Here is a 15,851-nt window from a genome sequence, read left to right as displayed (position 1 = left end):
CTGCAGGTCAGCATGGTGTCATTCGGCATGCTTAATATGAGCGTTATCGGCCCAGCGGATCCCGAGATATGGAGAAGGGGTACGCACGTGCGCACGTGCAAATCAATGTCTTTGCCAACCCGTGCAATCTGGTTATAAACATGGTGTTATTCAGCATACAAAATATGAGCGCTATCGGCCCAGCCGATCCACAGATATGAAAAAGGGGTACGCACGTGCGCACGTGCAAATCAATGTCTTTGCCAGCCCGTGCAATATGCTTAAAAACATAGTGCTTTTCACCATACTTAATATGAGCGCTATCGGACCATCCGATCCCCACATACTAAAAAGGGGTACGCACGTGCGCACGTGCATGCACAGGTCTTTGCCAACCTGTGCAATATTCATATTTACATGTGGTGTCCTCTAGCATACAAAATATGAGCGCTATCGGCCCAGCAGATCCCGAGATATTAAATAGGGGTGTGCACGTGCGCACGCGCTGAAGGAATTCAAAGCCGTTCAAAGGTCAACGGATGTGTAGTGTGCACCCAGCTAAAACAACAAACAAATTTTGAGCTGTATCGCTTCAGCCGTTCCCGAGTTATGAAACGACGAGCTCTTCTGGAACCTCTCTCGTCGCACGTGGCACGCGCTGTAACAGGCACTCATGAGTTTTATGGATAGCACAGTTCCATGAAGAAAAGATGCATCCCCTCTCCAAAGAAGACCGCTCATCAAACAGTCAAACCGTTTTGGAGATACATGTCAACAAAAGTCATTACGGCGGTCGGTCGTGCCGAAAAGTTCAATTTTCCCAACTTCTGTAACGTTCCGTAACGAGTACGGTGGACGCTGCCAGTTTACGGCGGCTGGTTGCCAAATTTCAACTTCGTCTAGAAAAGTCGCAATGCTTGGGGAATCTTGAGAAATGTCTTGCTCATTACGGCCGTAACGGTTACGGCGTCATTACGGATCCGGTGTGAACCACGCATAAGATCTCCATAAGGGCCCCAATCCGGCTTCTGAGGACCTCTCACGGCTTTAAGAGTCCCTCGGTGGTCTCCAAAGGCCCGTTACTGGCCTCTGAGAGTTCTTATTGGCCTATGAGGGGCCAGTTCTAGGGGCATTTCCCACATGTGATGGTCCCACACTTATTTTTCTGAGGGCCGCATAACGGCAACTGTGGGGCCCTCGTCGGCGCCTATGATCGGCCCCCACCGGTGTCTCTGAGGGTTTCACACCCCCAACTCTGAGTGCCTACACCAGTGCCTATTAAAGCCCTATATCGGCGGCTCTGAGGACCCAACCAACACCTGCGCATCTAAAGGCCAGCCACTGGTGACTTTTGAGGGCCGGCCCACACCGGTGACTCTGAGGGCCCCACCGGCGTCTGACAGTACCATGCCGGTCTCTAAGTAAGGACCCCACAAAACTTCTTCTGCCGGCCTAAGGGCCCCTTGCCGGTCACTGAGGAGAACCCTCTGCCGGCTTGTAGAGGGTTCGCGTCAGCGGCTCTAAAGGCCCCACTCCCGTCTGTAACGGCTCCACACCAGCGTCTATGAGGGCCCACAGCAACGCCTGTAAGACTAAGGACCCTCACCGGCAGGAGCGGATCCAGGAAAACTCCAAGGGGAGGGTCATGAATCGAAGTGGTGCCCCTACCTATACCCAAAATTAAAAACTCAACGGATTTCGTCCACTTCATTTTGGGGGTGCCCCCATTTTCAGTTTTTTTTTATCTTTTATTTTTAGTCAGTATCTTAACTCTTAGCCACAACCACATTTACCAATTGTAAGCAAGTACATATGAATGTGCTATGTGTATATATGTTGTGGACGCTGAGTAGTGAGTACTTACCAGGAACGTTATCAGGTAAGCAAATCGTTGTCAGTCCGACGAACTTGACCCTGGCGTCTAAAGCGTCTGTCCTCGACACTTCAGGCTTGTCAGGGGCACCAAAGTCCTTCCAGGGACACCACAAACCTGTCAGGGGCACCTACGGCCTTGTAGGGGCGCCACAGGCCCGCCAGGGGCACCACAGGCCTGCCAGGAAGCAGGGGCACCACAGGTCTAGCAAGTATACACGACAGGCCTGTCAGGGGCACAACGGGCCTCTTGGGCCCATGAGCACCCCTAGGGGCAGGGGCACCACAGTCCTTCCAGGGGCACCGCAGGCCTGTGAGGGGCACCAGCGGAATAGCAGGGGCACCAGTCAACACAGGCCTGCCAGGGGCACCACAGACCTGCCAGGGGCACCAGAGGCCTGCCAGGAGCACCACCGACCTCGCAGGGGTAACTTGGGCCTGTCAGGGCCCAGGGGCTCCACGGGCCTGTCGAGAGGCACTTCAGGCTTTTCAGGGGCACCATAGTCCTCTCCGGACGCAGGGGTAGCAGGGGCACCAGAGGCCTGCCAGGGGCACTACAGGCCTAGCAAGGGCACCACTGGTCTATCAGGGGCACCACGAGCCTGTCACAGCCAGGCATCTCAGGCTTGTCAGGGCCCAGGGGCACCACAGGTCTGTGAGGGGCACAAGCGACCTAGCAGGGGCACCAGTCAACACAGGTCTGCCAGGGGCGCCAGACCTGCCAGGGGCACCACAGACCTGCCAGGGGCACCAGAGGTCTGCCAGGGGCACCACCGGCCTCGCAGGGGCACCTTGGACCTGTCAGGGGCACCACGGGCCTGCCGAGGGGCACTTCAGACTTTTCAGGGGCAACAGTCCTCTCCGGGCGCAGGGGTACCAGCGGCCTAGCAAGGGCACCAGAGGCCTGCCAGGGGCACCAGCGGCCTAGCAAGGGCACCAGAGGCCTGTCAGGGGCACCACAGGCCTAACAAGGGCACCACGGGCCTGTTAGAGGCACCTCAGGCTTGTCAGGGCCCAGGGACACCACAGTCCTTCCAAGGGCACCGCAAGCCTGTCAGGGGCACCAGAGGCCTGCCAGGGGCACCACAGGCCTAGCAAGGGCACCACTGGCCTGTCAGGGGCACCTCAGGCTTGTCAGGGCCCAGGGGCACCACAGTCCTTCCAGGGGCATTACAAGCCTGTCAGGGGCACCAGAGGCCTAGCAAGGGCACCACAGGCCTGCCATGGACACCACAGGCCAGCCAGGGGCACCACCGGCCTTGCAGGGGCGCCTCAGGCCTGTCAGGGGCACCACGTGCCTGCCGGGGACACTTCAGGCTTGTCAGGGGCGTTACAGTCCTGTCAGGGCCCAGGGGCACCAGGCCCGTGGTGTCCCTGCTAGGCCTGTGGTGCCCCTGGCGGTCCTGTGGTGCCCCTGTCAGGACTGTGATACCCCTGATAGGCCGGTGGTGCCCCTGGCGGGTCTTTGGGCCCCCGGGCCTCAAGGGGGGGGGCATGACCCATGTGACCCCCCCCTTGGATCCGCCCCTGCTCACCGGCGCCTCTGAGAGAATCACAATAGCACCTCTGAGCGCCCACACTGGCACCTGCATGACGGCCTCAGTACCTCTGAAAGCCCCTTACCGGCGGCTCTGAGGGCCCTGCGCCGGTGATTCTGAGGGTGCTACCGATAACCGAAGGCACCACACCAGTCCTTAGTGTCGCTGAGCTTTTATCCCATACCGGCCTTCCCTTGTCCGGGTTCAACCGGTAGTTTATTATTATCAATCCATTCTGTTCCGGAGGATCCCGGATAATACTCTGGTGTTACTCTCGAAAGTAAAACAGCAGAAATAGCATGTGCCTCCATGCGCGAGGAACTAAAGAAATTTGTGCTGAAATAGTGTGTTTTTGACAAGGCCCTAAGTTTTTGATGTCTAGAAAGAGAAAAAAAGAAATACAAAACGAGAGAAATGTGAAAACAGTTTGTGAATATAAAGTTAAGTTTAATTAAGCTATTAAGAAACAAGAACACAACGCGAGAACACTATCATCAACATCTGGAGCCGTATTGACCCGGATTCGCCGGTGATTAAGAAATCTGTGAACGCCTTGTGCAAATTTAAAGAGTAAAGTAATGTGAAATAACGTAGGTAACTGGTGTCTTGAATTGGCCTTGAGTAATGTAAGCATCTGTTAAGCATTAATTAAGTGTACTCTTTGACAAGATGGCAGGGAAGAAGAAAAGGAGAGCTGACAATACAGAAGCTGCCGATCAAGATAACTCGGAAAGTTCAGATAAATCAGATTCAACGATGCCTCTGAAAAGGGACATTAGCAAGACTATGCGTGAATTTCACCGAACACAAAGACGGCTCACTTCACTTGTAGAGAGCGGTGAGATCACAACTGGAAACTCAACCGATGCCATCGAATCACTAGAGGATTTGATCGAGCATATGCATGGACTGACGGAATCACTTTGTGAAGAAGTAAGTGATCAAGGCGAAAAGGAAGAACTTTGGCAGGAACTGGAGCAGGTTGAGAAAGAATCGCGAGAAACCATTCGGTTGACCAATAAAGCCATTCGCGAGAAGATTAACCCGCAGCCTGCAAACGCACCAAGTTCAACTGATGCGAGCACGTCCGGAACCCAAGCAAACAAAGGAGTGAGAAGAACGCAGATGGACTGGACCACCCATGGTCTAAGAAGTCCTCAACTGCCGGTGTTCTCTGGAGAGGACTATGAAAATTGGAAGATAACATTCGACGCATTTGTGGGAGACGAGGACATCCCGGAAAAATTCAAGATGATACAGCTCAAAGCCTGTCTCGGCGGTGACCCGCTGAAGCTCGTCAGCCGATACAATCCCACGGCAGCCGGGTATACAAAGGCCAGAAGCGAGCTGGAGCGCAAATACGGCGGAACGGGAAGACGGATCAGACGTCAACTTGAAGAGATCCGAGCGATGAAGCCGGTACGAGCCGGAAACTGCAAAGACTTGGATGATCTTGCTGACTGCGTCCAGAACCTAGTGACCAATTTGGAAGACAGTGGATGTGTGGCGGATCTGACCGAAATGTCAGCATACTACATTTTGGTCAAGGAGAAGCTGCCGGCATCATATTTGAAAACCTACAAGCGGTGGCAACAGGATGGGAACAGGACGGACAGTTTGATTCTGTTCGCTGACTGGCTGGCAGATGAAGCTGTATGTGAGCGGGAGGCGCAGGAGATAAGCTTGGCCGGTCAGCAGAGACCTGAAGGCAGAGGCAAGGCGGAGACCGTACCGAAGAAGCCGAGAAGAGTTTTCAGCACGGAAACCGTCGGACAGCCTGACCGAAGGGCAACGTGTCTGTACTGCAACGAGCCGCACAGTCTGGATAACTGCCCGCACTTCACCCGGTGGACTGTCAGCAGTCGCTACCACTACTGCAAAACTAACAGGATATGTTTCCGCTGCCTGTCTGGCCATCATCTGGGGCGTAACTGCCGGCAGTTCAATGGCTGCTCGGTGAATTCATGTGAAGGCACGCACCACACACTGCTGCACGCTACAGCCAAGCCCGCGACTACTGGCCGTGAGGGAGCCATGGGAGGCCGGTCGGTACCTCACGAAGCTGAAGTAGCTGGTGCAGAATACGTCCCATCCACCCAGACACAGAGAAGTTCCAAGCAGTCGTTTCGCACAAAGAAGTCATCTGGAGACGCTCAATCGAACCCCGATCGAGTGGCGTTTCAGACGGTGCCAGTGAAGCTCTCTACGAATGGGAGATCAGTCATTGTGAGTGCACTTCTGGACCCGTGTTCTGATGCCAGCTACCTGACGGAGGCCGCTGCGAATGAGCTACAGCTGCAGGGAGAAGAAGAAGATGTGGACCTGGAGACGGTGAACGGAAGCTCACAAGTGAGGATGAAGAAAACTCAGGTTCAACTCAGCTCAGTGGATGAAGTCTACAAGGCCAAGCTCAGCGCATTTGTCATCAAAGATCTGTCCAGCGCATCAACAAAAATCGACTGGAACCTGATGAAAGATCGCTGGGATCATATGAAGAAGATCCCGTTCCCGACCGTATCCAGGAAAGGCGGCATTGAAATGCTTATCGGCCTGACGGGCGACACCATGTCCCTGTTTCTACCTGAGGAAACCATCCAGGGGCCTCCCGGTGATCCAGTGGCGGTGAAAACCCCATTGGGCTGGACCGCCTTCGGGCCGGTCAATGGAGCCGAAATGGAAAACATCAAGACCCTGAGAACCCATATCCGAAGCAAGCTGAGAGTGGAAAATCAGGAAGAGATTAAGGCCATGCGAGAGATGACAGAGCTAGAAGTGATCGGTGTAAGGGAGCAGAAAGAAAAGATTCTGTCAGTTGAAGACAAAGAAGCGATGAAGAAAGTTGAGAAGATGAAGCATGAAGGAGGGCGATATGAAGTGAATGTCCCCTGGCGAAATGATGAGCCCAATCTGTCCGGAAATTTCGGATATGCGCTCAGCAGGCTGAGAAAAACGGAGGAAAATATGAAGAAACGTAAAGATGAAGCCATGGAGAAAAAGTACGGTGAGATCTTCGAAGATTACGTGAAGAAAGGCTACTTTCTGAAGATAGCCGCCGGTGATGAAAACTGGACAGCCGCCACCTGTGAAGGGTGGTTCTTGCCTCACTTTCCAGTGATAAGACAAGACAGGGCAACAACAAAGATCAGACTGGTCTTCGACGCTGCGGCAAAGTACCAGGGAAGGAGCTTGAACGACGAGCTGTACCCAGGTCCTTCAATCTGCAGCGATCTGATCGAGATTCTACTGGGATTCCGGCGTCATCCCATCGCTCTGACGGGTGATGTCGAGGAGATGTTTCTCCAAGTGAAGCTGGCGACCGCAGACAAGAAGTATCACCGCGTCCTATGGCGCGACGGTGAAGCAGAGAGGGCGCCAGATATATACGAAGCCCAGCGATGGATATTTGGAAACGCGGCTGCACCTTTCGCTGCTCAGTATGTCATGAAGGAAAATGCTCAGATACACGCTGCCGAGTTCCCTCTCGCCGCTCAAGCCATGGAAAGATCATTCTACATGGATGATGCGCTCTGCTCCTTCAAAACTGAAGCGGAAGCCAAAGAAGCAAGAGAGCAGCTCACTGATGTGATGAAGCAGGCAGGCATGCACATACGGAAATGGCGAAGCAGCAGCTCGGATGTAACAGCAAGTATCCCGGAAAAGGAGCGCGCTAAGGAGCCGGAATTCAAGATCGAAGATGGCCCAAATCAGACAAGCAAGACGCTGGGTCTTCTGTGGAATGCTGATGAAGATACTCTTGGAATCTGCGCTTCCACTTCCTCAGACGCCGCGCCTGAAAACCGGCCAACAAAAAGACTCTGTCTCAAGGAAATAGCTGCGGTTTTCGACCCGCTGTGTCTGATCTGCCCGCTCACCATCACCGCCAAGATCGTCTTTCAAGAGACTTGGGCACGCGGTCTGGATTGGGACGATCCACTGCCGCCCGACATGGAAGCTGAATGGCTGACCTGGCTTGAAGATATTCAGGAGGTGAGCTCATTGACTGTCCCAAGGTGCGTTCATTCATTTTCCAGTGAAAACGCACAACAACTGCATGTATTCTCAGACGCATCGGAGCAGGCGTACGCCGCTGTGATTTACGTCGTCACTGACTGTGAAGAAGGGATCGTGTCAAGAATAGCTCTGGCTCGAGCTAGGGTCACACCAAGGTCAAGAAAGGTCACCATACCTAGACTCGAGCTTATGGCTGCGCTACTTGGCCTGCGGCTCGTGAAGAAGGTCTGCGCTGCGTTTGAGATTCAGCTGACGGACGTGGTGTTCTGGTCGGACTCGCTCAACGTTATCTGCTGGATAAAAAATGACGTCAAGCGCTTCCAACCGTTTGTCGCCCACCGCGTCTCAGAGATCCGGGAGTTCACGAGTCCTGATCAGTGGAGACACATTCCTGGAACGGAAAATCCAGCAGATCTCCCCAGTAGAGGTGTCAAGCTGGAAGACCTGAAGCACATCAGCCTCTGGTGGGAAGGACCTCCATTCCTTCTGGAGTCACCTGAGAACTGGCCAAAACAGAGAGACATCTCTGGACAGGCATGCGACCCCAGTGAGTTCCGCAAAGAAAAAGTAACTTCTCACTCAGCGCGGGCGAAGGAGATGGACACAGACTTCCGGCTACAGCCAGCACGCTACTCGAAGTGGATGAAGCTCATCAGAGTGACAGCATGGGTGCTCCGCTTCGTGAAAAGGCTGAAACAAAGAAGAACCAAGGCTGAATCTGAGAACTCGGATAGCTCCTGTGGTTCTCTCTCGAGTGAAGAACTGACTCAAGCCGAGTATTTCTGGTTCCTGAAAGCTCAGGAGTGCTTCGAGGACGAGCGACGTCATCTGCAAGCACAAGAGGAAGACAATGACGTAGTGCACTCAAGGCACGTGTGCAAAGACAGCAAGATCCGTCGCTTGTGTCCAGTGCTGGATAGCAACGGATTAGTGAGAGTTGGCGGCCGTCTACAGCAGAGTGGACTGTCCTTCGACGCCAAACATCCGGTGCTGCTACCGAAGCATCATGAAGTGACGAAGTTGTTCGTGCGATACGTTCATGAAGATGGTGATCACGAGCTGGGAATCGAACACACCGTCTCTGAGCTTCGTCAGAGGGTGTGGATAATCGGCGCCAGAGAGCAAGTGAAAAAATGCATTTGGTCATGCCCAGAATGTGTGAAGAGGCGCCGACTGCCCAGAAGCCAGCTCATGGCTCCAAAACGCACCGGTGAAGTAAAGGGGCCCTATCGGGCTTTCTTGAGATGTGCAGTGGATTTTGCTGGGCCGTTTGAAACCAAGCAGGGCCGATGCAAGTCAAGAACCAAGCGCTACTTGTGCCTCTTTCTGTGTCAGCAGACCAGAGCGGTGCATCTCGAGGTCGCCTTTGGCCTTGACACAGACAGCTTTCTCAGAGCTTTCATGCGATTTGTAGCTCGCAGAGGTGTACCTGCTGAAATGACCTCAGACAATGGGAAGAACTTCATCGGAGTGAGCCGTGAACTACAGAAGCTGGCGAGCAGCCTGGACCAGGGCGACATCACAACGCGGACCGCGCACTTGCGTGTCAAGTGGAACTTCACGCCTCCAGGCGCTCCTCACTTCAACGGAGGCTGTGAAGCGATGGTGAAGAGCGCAAAACGTGCGCTTCGGAAGACGCTGGAATCGGCTCATCTCAGCGATGAAGAGCTACAGACAGCGTTCTGCCGCGCTGAAGCTCTGCTTAACTCGAGACCTTTGACGAGTGTCTCATCTGATCCGAATGACCAGCCGCCCATCTCTCCGGCGTCGCTCATGTTGGGCCAAACCAGGCTCGACTTCATGCCTGATGATGATGGAGATGCAGAAACGACAAGAAGACGCTGGCGCCGCCTGCTGCAACTGAGCTCGGAGTTCTGGCGACGCTGGATTCGCGAGTACCTCCCAACTCTGCAAGGCAGGCAAAAATGGACTGAGCAATCTGAAAACCTGCGTGAAGGTGAACTGGTGCTGTTGGTGGATCCAAATGCACCCAGAGGACTGTGGCCGCTAGCCAGGGTCACGAAGACGTTCCCAGGACCAGATGGGCTCGTCCGTGTTGTAGAAGTTAAGACGGCAAAAGGTGTATATAAGAGGCCAGTCACGAAGACTGTTCGACTGGAGCTGGATGTCTGAAGAGGATGACTGTAGACGCCATCGGTGGGTGACTGTCATGATCCAGGGATGCAGCTGATGTGGTCTGAAGTGATTCTGAATGACCGGAGGTCAGGGCCTCCTCTAAGGATTTTTTACTGGGTGGGCAAAATTTTTCGCCGCTCCCCTGCCCAAGGGCAGATACAGTCACTTGTTTTGGGGCTCAACCATTTTCACCTGCGACTGGGGGGGGGGGAGGGCGGGGTAAGGCCTATGTCACTTTCACAGTCAACCAACTGTGCCATTATTGGAAACAAGATTATAGTTAAACGTTTGTCGTGTGTTATATGGTATTTCGTGTGTATTTCACCTTATATGCCTATTGTCTACATTAGTGATGTCAATAACGGAAAACCAGGATACCGATACCAAACCAAATGCCAACCAAAACCATGAAAAAATACCGAAACCAAACCAACTTGGGAACATGAGGGAAATACCAACTTTTTACCGAATTCACTTTCATCATGATCCGAATTCGTATCCTCTTATACATTAGCCGGTTTCGTATACCAACAAAATACCAACAACATTAGGATCAAAATACCAAATACCAAGTTGGTATCGGTTTGGTATCGGTACCTATACCAAAAAGTTGGTATCCGATTGACATCTCTAGTCTACATACATTTAAAAAAAAATAAGAAGACTGCAAATGTGCAGGGTTAAACTTATTATGGTTGCTCCTTGAACCAGAAATTGAATAGGTAGGTAATGCTCGCTGCCTCTTTTTAGGAGGCATGGTCAGCTTACTCTTGACGCGTTCTCTTGATCTAAATACGGCTTTATATTGACCTTAATCCACTTGTAATACATCCTAGGCCTTGTAGCGCGCTACCCTGCTGGCCCATGCCGGTCTTTTAGGGTCCCACACTGACCTCTGAGGCCCCATGCTGGCCTGTAAAGGCCCATATTAGCCTCTGAGGGCCCCGCACTGGATTCTGAAGACCCGATGCCGGCCTTTAACCATCCCCTGTATTGGTGTTTTTCCAGCCGCGAACGTACATATAGGGGGGGGGGGGCGTTGGACCCCCTTGCCGTTTCACCCCTGATCGAGCTAGAGCTTCGCGGAAAAAACAAGCGTGTTGCCCGTGACGAGAGGAAGCCGATGATACCCAATTTTAAGGTCCTAGGTCATCGGCTGACCTTCCAGGTCAGGTCATGGACCCAAAAGTCGGGAAAATCGGGACGTTGGCTGTTAGAACGTCGTAAAGGGTGGCTATGGTTTTTCGGGGTGCTGATCACGAATATCATGTTAGTTATGATCATGGATGATGTCTTCATGCATTTAGATCAGGTCGGGTCAGGTCAGGTCAGGTCAACCAGTAAGGGTTTTGCCGGGTATTCGTAGTAGGTGGCAACCGCCTCTGACAGCTTCGTAACATGTTGCGAAGGCACCAAAACTACTTCGTAAATGTTCAAATGGTTGCTAAATTCGAATTCAGCTCCAAAAACTAGCAAAAAGAAAACATGTAAAACTCGAAAAAGTGAACCGAGGTCATCAAAGGTTAATGACCTGACCTAAAATTCAAGTGACCTTGACACCCACCCTAATGCATGGGAGCAACATCATATCCCATGTTTGAACGTTTGAAACCACGAAAAGAGTTGAAACCACGCGAGTTATTCGCAAAAAATCGAGGGTGTCCGTTCGACTCCCCCCCCCCCCCTATACGGGCGAGGGTTAAGGACCTGCATCGGCTCTGAGGGCTCAACTTGGCCTTTTCTGGACTCTGGGGTCCAACACCAGCCCAAGCCTGTCTTTTAGGGTGCCACACTGACCCCTGAGGGTCGCATCCTTGCCTGTAAGGACCCGCATTAGCCTTTGAGAGCCTAAGCCGACCTCTGATGGCCTCAAACTGCCATTTTCAGGCCTTGTACTGGTCTCTGAGGGCCTTAAACTGGCCTCTGAGGGCACAAACCGACCTGCAAAGGTCCCACACCGGTTTCTGACGGCCCATTTTCTGCCTCTGAGACCCAGTATGCCCTTATGTGCCTCTGAGGGCCCCGTACTGGCTTCTGAAGGATCGATGCCGGTCTCTGAGGACCCATGTCAGTCTTATAAGGGCCTCACACTGGCATCTGAGGCCCCAAATTAGCCTCTGAGGGCTCCAAATTGAGGCACTATTTAGTCCCCAATCAGCCTATAACCCTCGCCGGCACAGGGGGGGTTGATGCAACCCCCCTAAGGTTTTTCGCAAATAACTTGCGTAAAAAGGGGCTGATCGCGACGAAACTTTTAGTTCCCTCGCATTGATCAATTTTACACCTACCCTGAAAATTTCATGACCCTGACCCAAATGACCTTTGACCTGTGACCTCTTTTCCGAGACCATGTTTGGCCGGAATCGCGACTCGGCGTATGTCGGCTCGCATTAGCCGCGCGTTTGCAAGCTTTTCGTGGTTTCAAACGTTCAAACATGTGATTTGATGCTGCTCCCATACATTAGGGTGTCAAGGTCACCTGAAGGTCAGGTCAGGTCATTGACCTTTGGTGACCTCGGATGACCTCGTTCACTTTTTCGAGTTTTACATGTTTCTAGGCTAGTTTTTGGAGCTGAATTCGAATTTAGCAACCATTTGAACATTTACGAAGTAGTTTTGGTGCCTTCGTAACATGTCACGAAGCTGTCAGAGGCGGTTGACACGTATTACGAATACCCGTCACAACCCCTACCGGTTGCAATTGACCTGACCTGACCTGACCCGACTTGGTATAAATGCTTAAAGGTAGTGTGCCACCTTTGAAAGATTTCCCATTTTATTTTTCCTAGGATAAGAAGCTTCTGTTTTTACCTAATATCGCAAAAAAAATCAAAAATGGGCCTGGAATAGTGCCTTTTTCGCCTAAAAGTTTATCGGTTTTTCGATATGTATAACAATTGTAGTGGGCTGACTTCTAAACAGGCGTCGGCAACAATCGCGAATGCGGCGCACATGTGACAATAAGCAAAGGTCATTATAGAGTTACGACGTACGGGAATGAGTTATCAGCTGTCTAATCGTAGACAACACAATGTCGAGCCTTAAACTGTAAGCCTGTATTGGTATTGTTTCTTTTATTTGGCTGTCGAACATTATTTATGGTTTGAAATATGATTTTATGTAAAATAATTGATATGAAAAAGCCGTCTCTTAAGTTATGACCCCATTTCACCACACGCAAGTGGCAGGAATGACAATGATCAGCTGACGCATTTTTCTTGGCCGAAGTCAGAGCGCGCGGCCCGACGCACCACCACCGCACCACAAAGTATGAGCAGAAGCCGCGCCCAAAGCCAGGGCCCCGGTAACGTGAGGTAGCCGAGTCGGGGCAGCGTGCGCTGACCCAAGCCGGGGCCGCAGCTTTGGGCGCGGTCTACCGCATCCCCGCGGGCAGCCCCGGGCTATCACATGACACCGGGAGGACGCGCGGCCCCGGCTTGGGTCAGCGCACGCTGCCCCGACTCGGCTACCTCACGTTACCGGGGCCCTGGCTTTGGGCGCGGTCTACCGCACCACCTAACAGGCGTGTTCGAAACCGCAGGAGATGATGATGAACGGGTTTATCGAAACTTGATTGGATGAGCATATCGGTAATAGCGATTTCAGTGTGTGCATTTGTTGTTCATAGTGGTGTGAAATGTGGTTGGGGTACGACCGACAACCCGTCGGGGCGAATTTCGCACTGGGGTACTCAAAATTTGAAGAATTTAAGACATTTCCATGAGTTTTGAAGGTATGGATAAGTTCTAAAAATCCGGTTCTCCTTATCTGGGCCATTAACTCCATACGGTCCAGGAAAGCTGGCACACTACCTTTAAAGACATCATCTCTGATCAAAATTAACACGATATTCGTGATCAGCACCCCGGAAAACCACATAACAGCCACACTTTACGACTTTTAACAGGTCCCGATTTTCCCGGTTTTCGGGTCATTGACCTGACCTGGAAGGTCACCCGATGACCTAGGAACTTAAAATTGGGTATCATCGGCTTCCTCTCGTGACGGACAACACGCTCGTTTTTTTCCGCGAAGCTCTAGCTCGATCAGGGGCCAAACGCGAGGGGGGGGGTCGTAACAACCCCCCCCCCTTGTGCCGTCGAAGGACGCAAAATGGCCTGTGCCGGCGAGGGATAAGGTCTCTAAACCGGCCACTGATGGCCCTATTTTGTTCTCTGGCTGGGTACTTACAACTTTAGGCGTCACGCACTGGCCTCTGAGAGCCCACATCGGCCTCTGGGGTTCCATACGGGCCTTTGAGGCCGCTATGGCAAGGGGCCCCTGTAAGCTAGCACCGCCCCCCCCCCCCCTCCGAGGGTTGGCAAAGTTGCCAAGTTGCCCCCACCCCCAAACGCCAAGTCTGCTACCGCCCCTGCATTCAGATGCATCCATTGTAAAAAAAAAAAAAATAACTTGCACTGCAGTGATTGGGGGCTGGGGCACTGGCTGCTAGCAAGTTTTTTTTCCGGGAAACCGAAGTGGTAGTACCTACCGGACGTCTGGCCGGACCTTTATTTTTGCATTTGCTTCTGGGTGGGCAAATCGACGCCACTGGGTGGGCAATTGTGGTGACTGGGTGGGCATTTGCCCACCCAGTGGGTATGTTAGAGGAGGCCCTGCCGGAGGTTCATTCAGAGTGGGGGGTGATGTTCCGGAGGATCCCGGATAATACTCTGGTGTTACTCTCGAAAGTAAAACAGCAGAAATAGCATGTGCCTCCATGCGCGAGGAACTAAAGAAATTTGTGCTGAAATAGTGTGTTTTTGACAAGGCCCTAAGTTTTTGATGTCTAGAAAGAGAAAAAAAGAAATACAAAACGAGAGAAATGTGAAAACAGTTTGTGAATATAAAGTTAAGTTTAATTAAGCTATTAAGAAACAAGAACACAACGCGAGAACACTATCATCAACACATTCCTTTCGATGCATTTAGTGCAGATAACAATAAATGAGCTAACTCGCAAATAGGTCAAAATAAACATAATTCGCCCGTATTGATAACGAACAATGTGACACTACCGATAGGTTAGGGTAAAAGGATATAGAACAGTTAGTCGTGTTAGTAGCGAGTCCATGTTATTCGTTAATGACATGGAAGGAATCGGTAGTGTCATTGTTTAAAGACCCACCGTGTTATCATACACGCAGATCCTAAGCCATACGAGGTGAAAATAACCAGTCGTCAATCATTGTAACATACGGTAGGTAAGTGGCACTGTCCATAACGTGATAGGTGGCGCCAGCAGTAATACTGGTGCCGAGAGTGTCGAAGCAATGACAATATCGGACAATGCATTACCCAATGCCGCAACGGCAGCAACACTCCTCCCCCTTTTAGCGACTCAGCGCGGAGTCAAGGCCATTATTCATCCACTAGTGCCCCCGTCGCATCCAGTTCACCGCACAGCAGAGCGTTCAGTTCGTCAGCGGCATCCCCTCTTTACCTATCAGCAGGTCGATTAGTTCATCAGCAACAGGCCAAATATGTCAGCCGCCAAGCAGACCGGCACTACACCACCCAACCAGTGGCCGCACCTCCATCACCCACTCCATTGTGGTACGGCCACGACACTCATGGAGGCTGCCATGGTCAGCTGAGCACCCAACAACCAAGTACACACAGCTCCAGTGGTCCGCAGAGCAGCACAAGCGCAGAAGTCACCTCCGCAGCCGCACCTCTGATCCCAGCTCCGCCACGCGTTCTCCCTCGTGTTCACGGTAGGACTCCTTCGCCATGGTCGTCAGCTCATCCGTACTCCAGGTCGCAGGCATCACCTATCTCCGCCAGAGTCCACCATGGCTCGGAAGACAGAGGCAGGCCACCAGCCCGGCGGCCAGGTGGGGACGGAGCCTCAGACAGCATCACTGGTTCACTGACGGCTTCACGTCAGCACTCCTCCTCCATCCTCCCAGTCAACCAGGGTCGCAACACCCATCGGTCACCGCCACAGCCCCAAGCCATGACTGGGTCCGTCAGCGCGGCTAGAGGCAGACCGTCGGCCTGACAGTCAGGTAGCCGGCCGTTACTCTCCGGCCACGCCGCCGTCGGCTCCTCAGTCAAGAGGTCAGCTGTCGAGGAGACAGCTTCCAGACAGCTGTCAGCTTCCGAGGGCGCCACCTAAGTGCACTCATTGCCCTTGCCCCACACCCCTGGCCCTCCCTCACACCCGGAGCGTGTAAACTGTGTTATGCCTATAGCAACGATTTTACCACCGTTGTCCGTTATGTGCATATTTCTCAAAGTTGACTCAAAGTGGCCCAGCATAAAATATGGTCTGCCAAACTTATGGCCAAGGTCAGGCCCAAACCAAAGCGG

This window comes from Amphibalanus amphitrite, unplaced genomic scaffold, assembly GCF_019059575.1.
Source record: "Amphibalanus amphitrite isolate SeventyFive unplaced genomic scaffold, NRLGWU_Aamphi_draft 001108F_arrow, whole genome shotgun sequence".
Classification (NCBI taxonomy): Eukaryota; Metazoa; Arthropoda; class Thecostraca; order Balanomorpha; family Balanidae; genus Amphibalanus; species Amphibalanus amphitrite.
Note: the sequence above shows the minus strand (reverse complement) of the source record.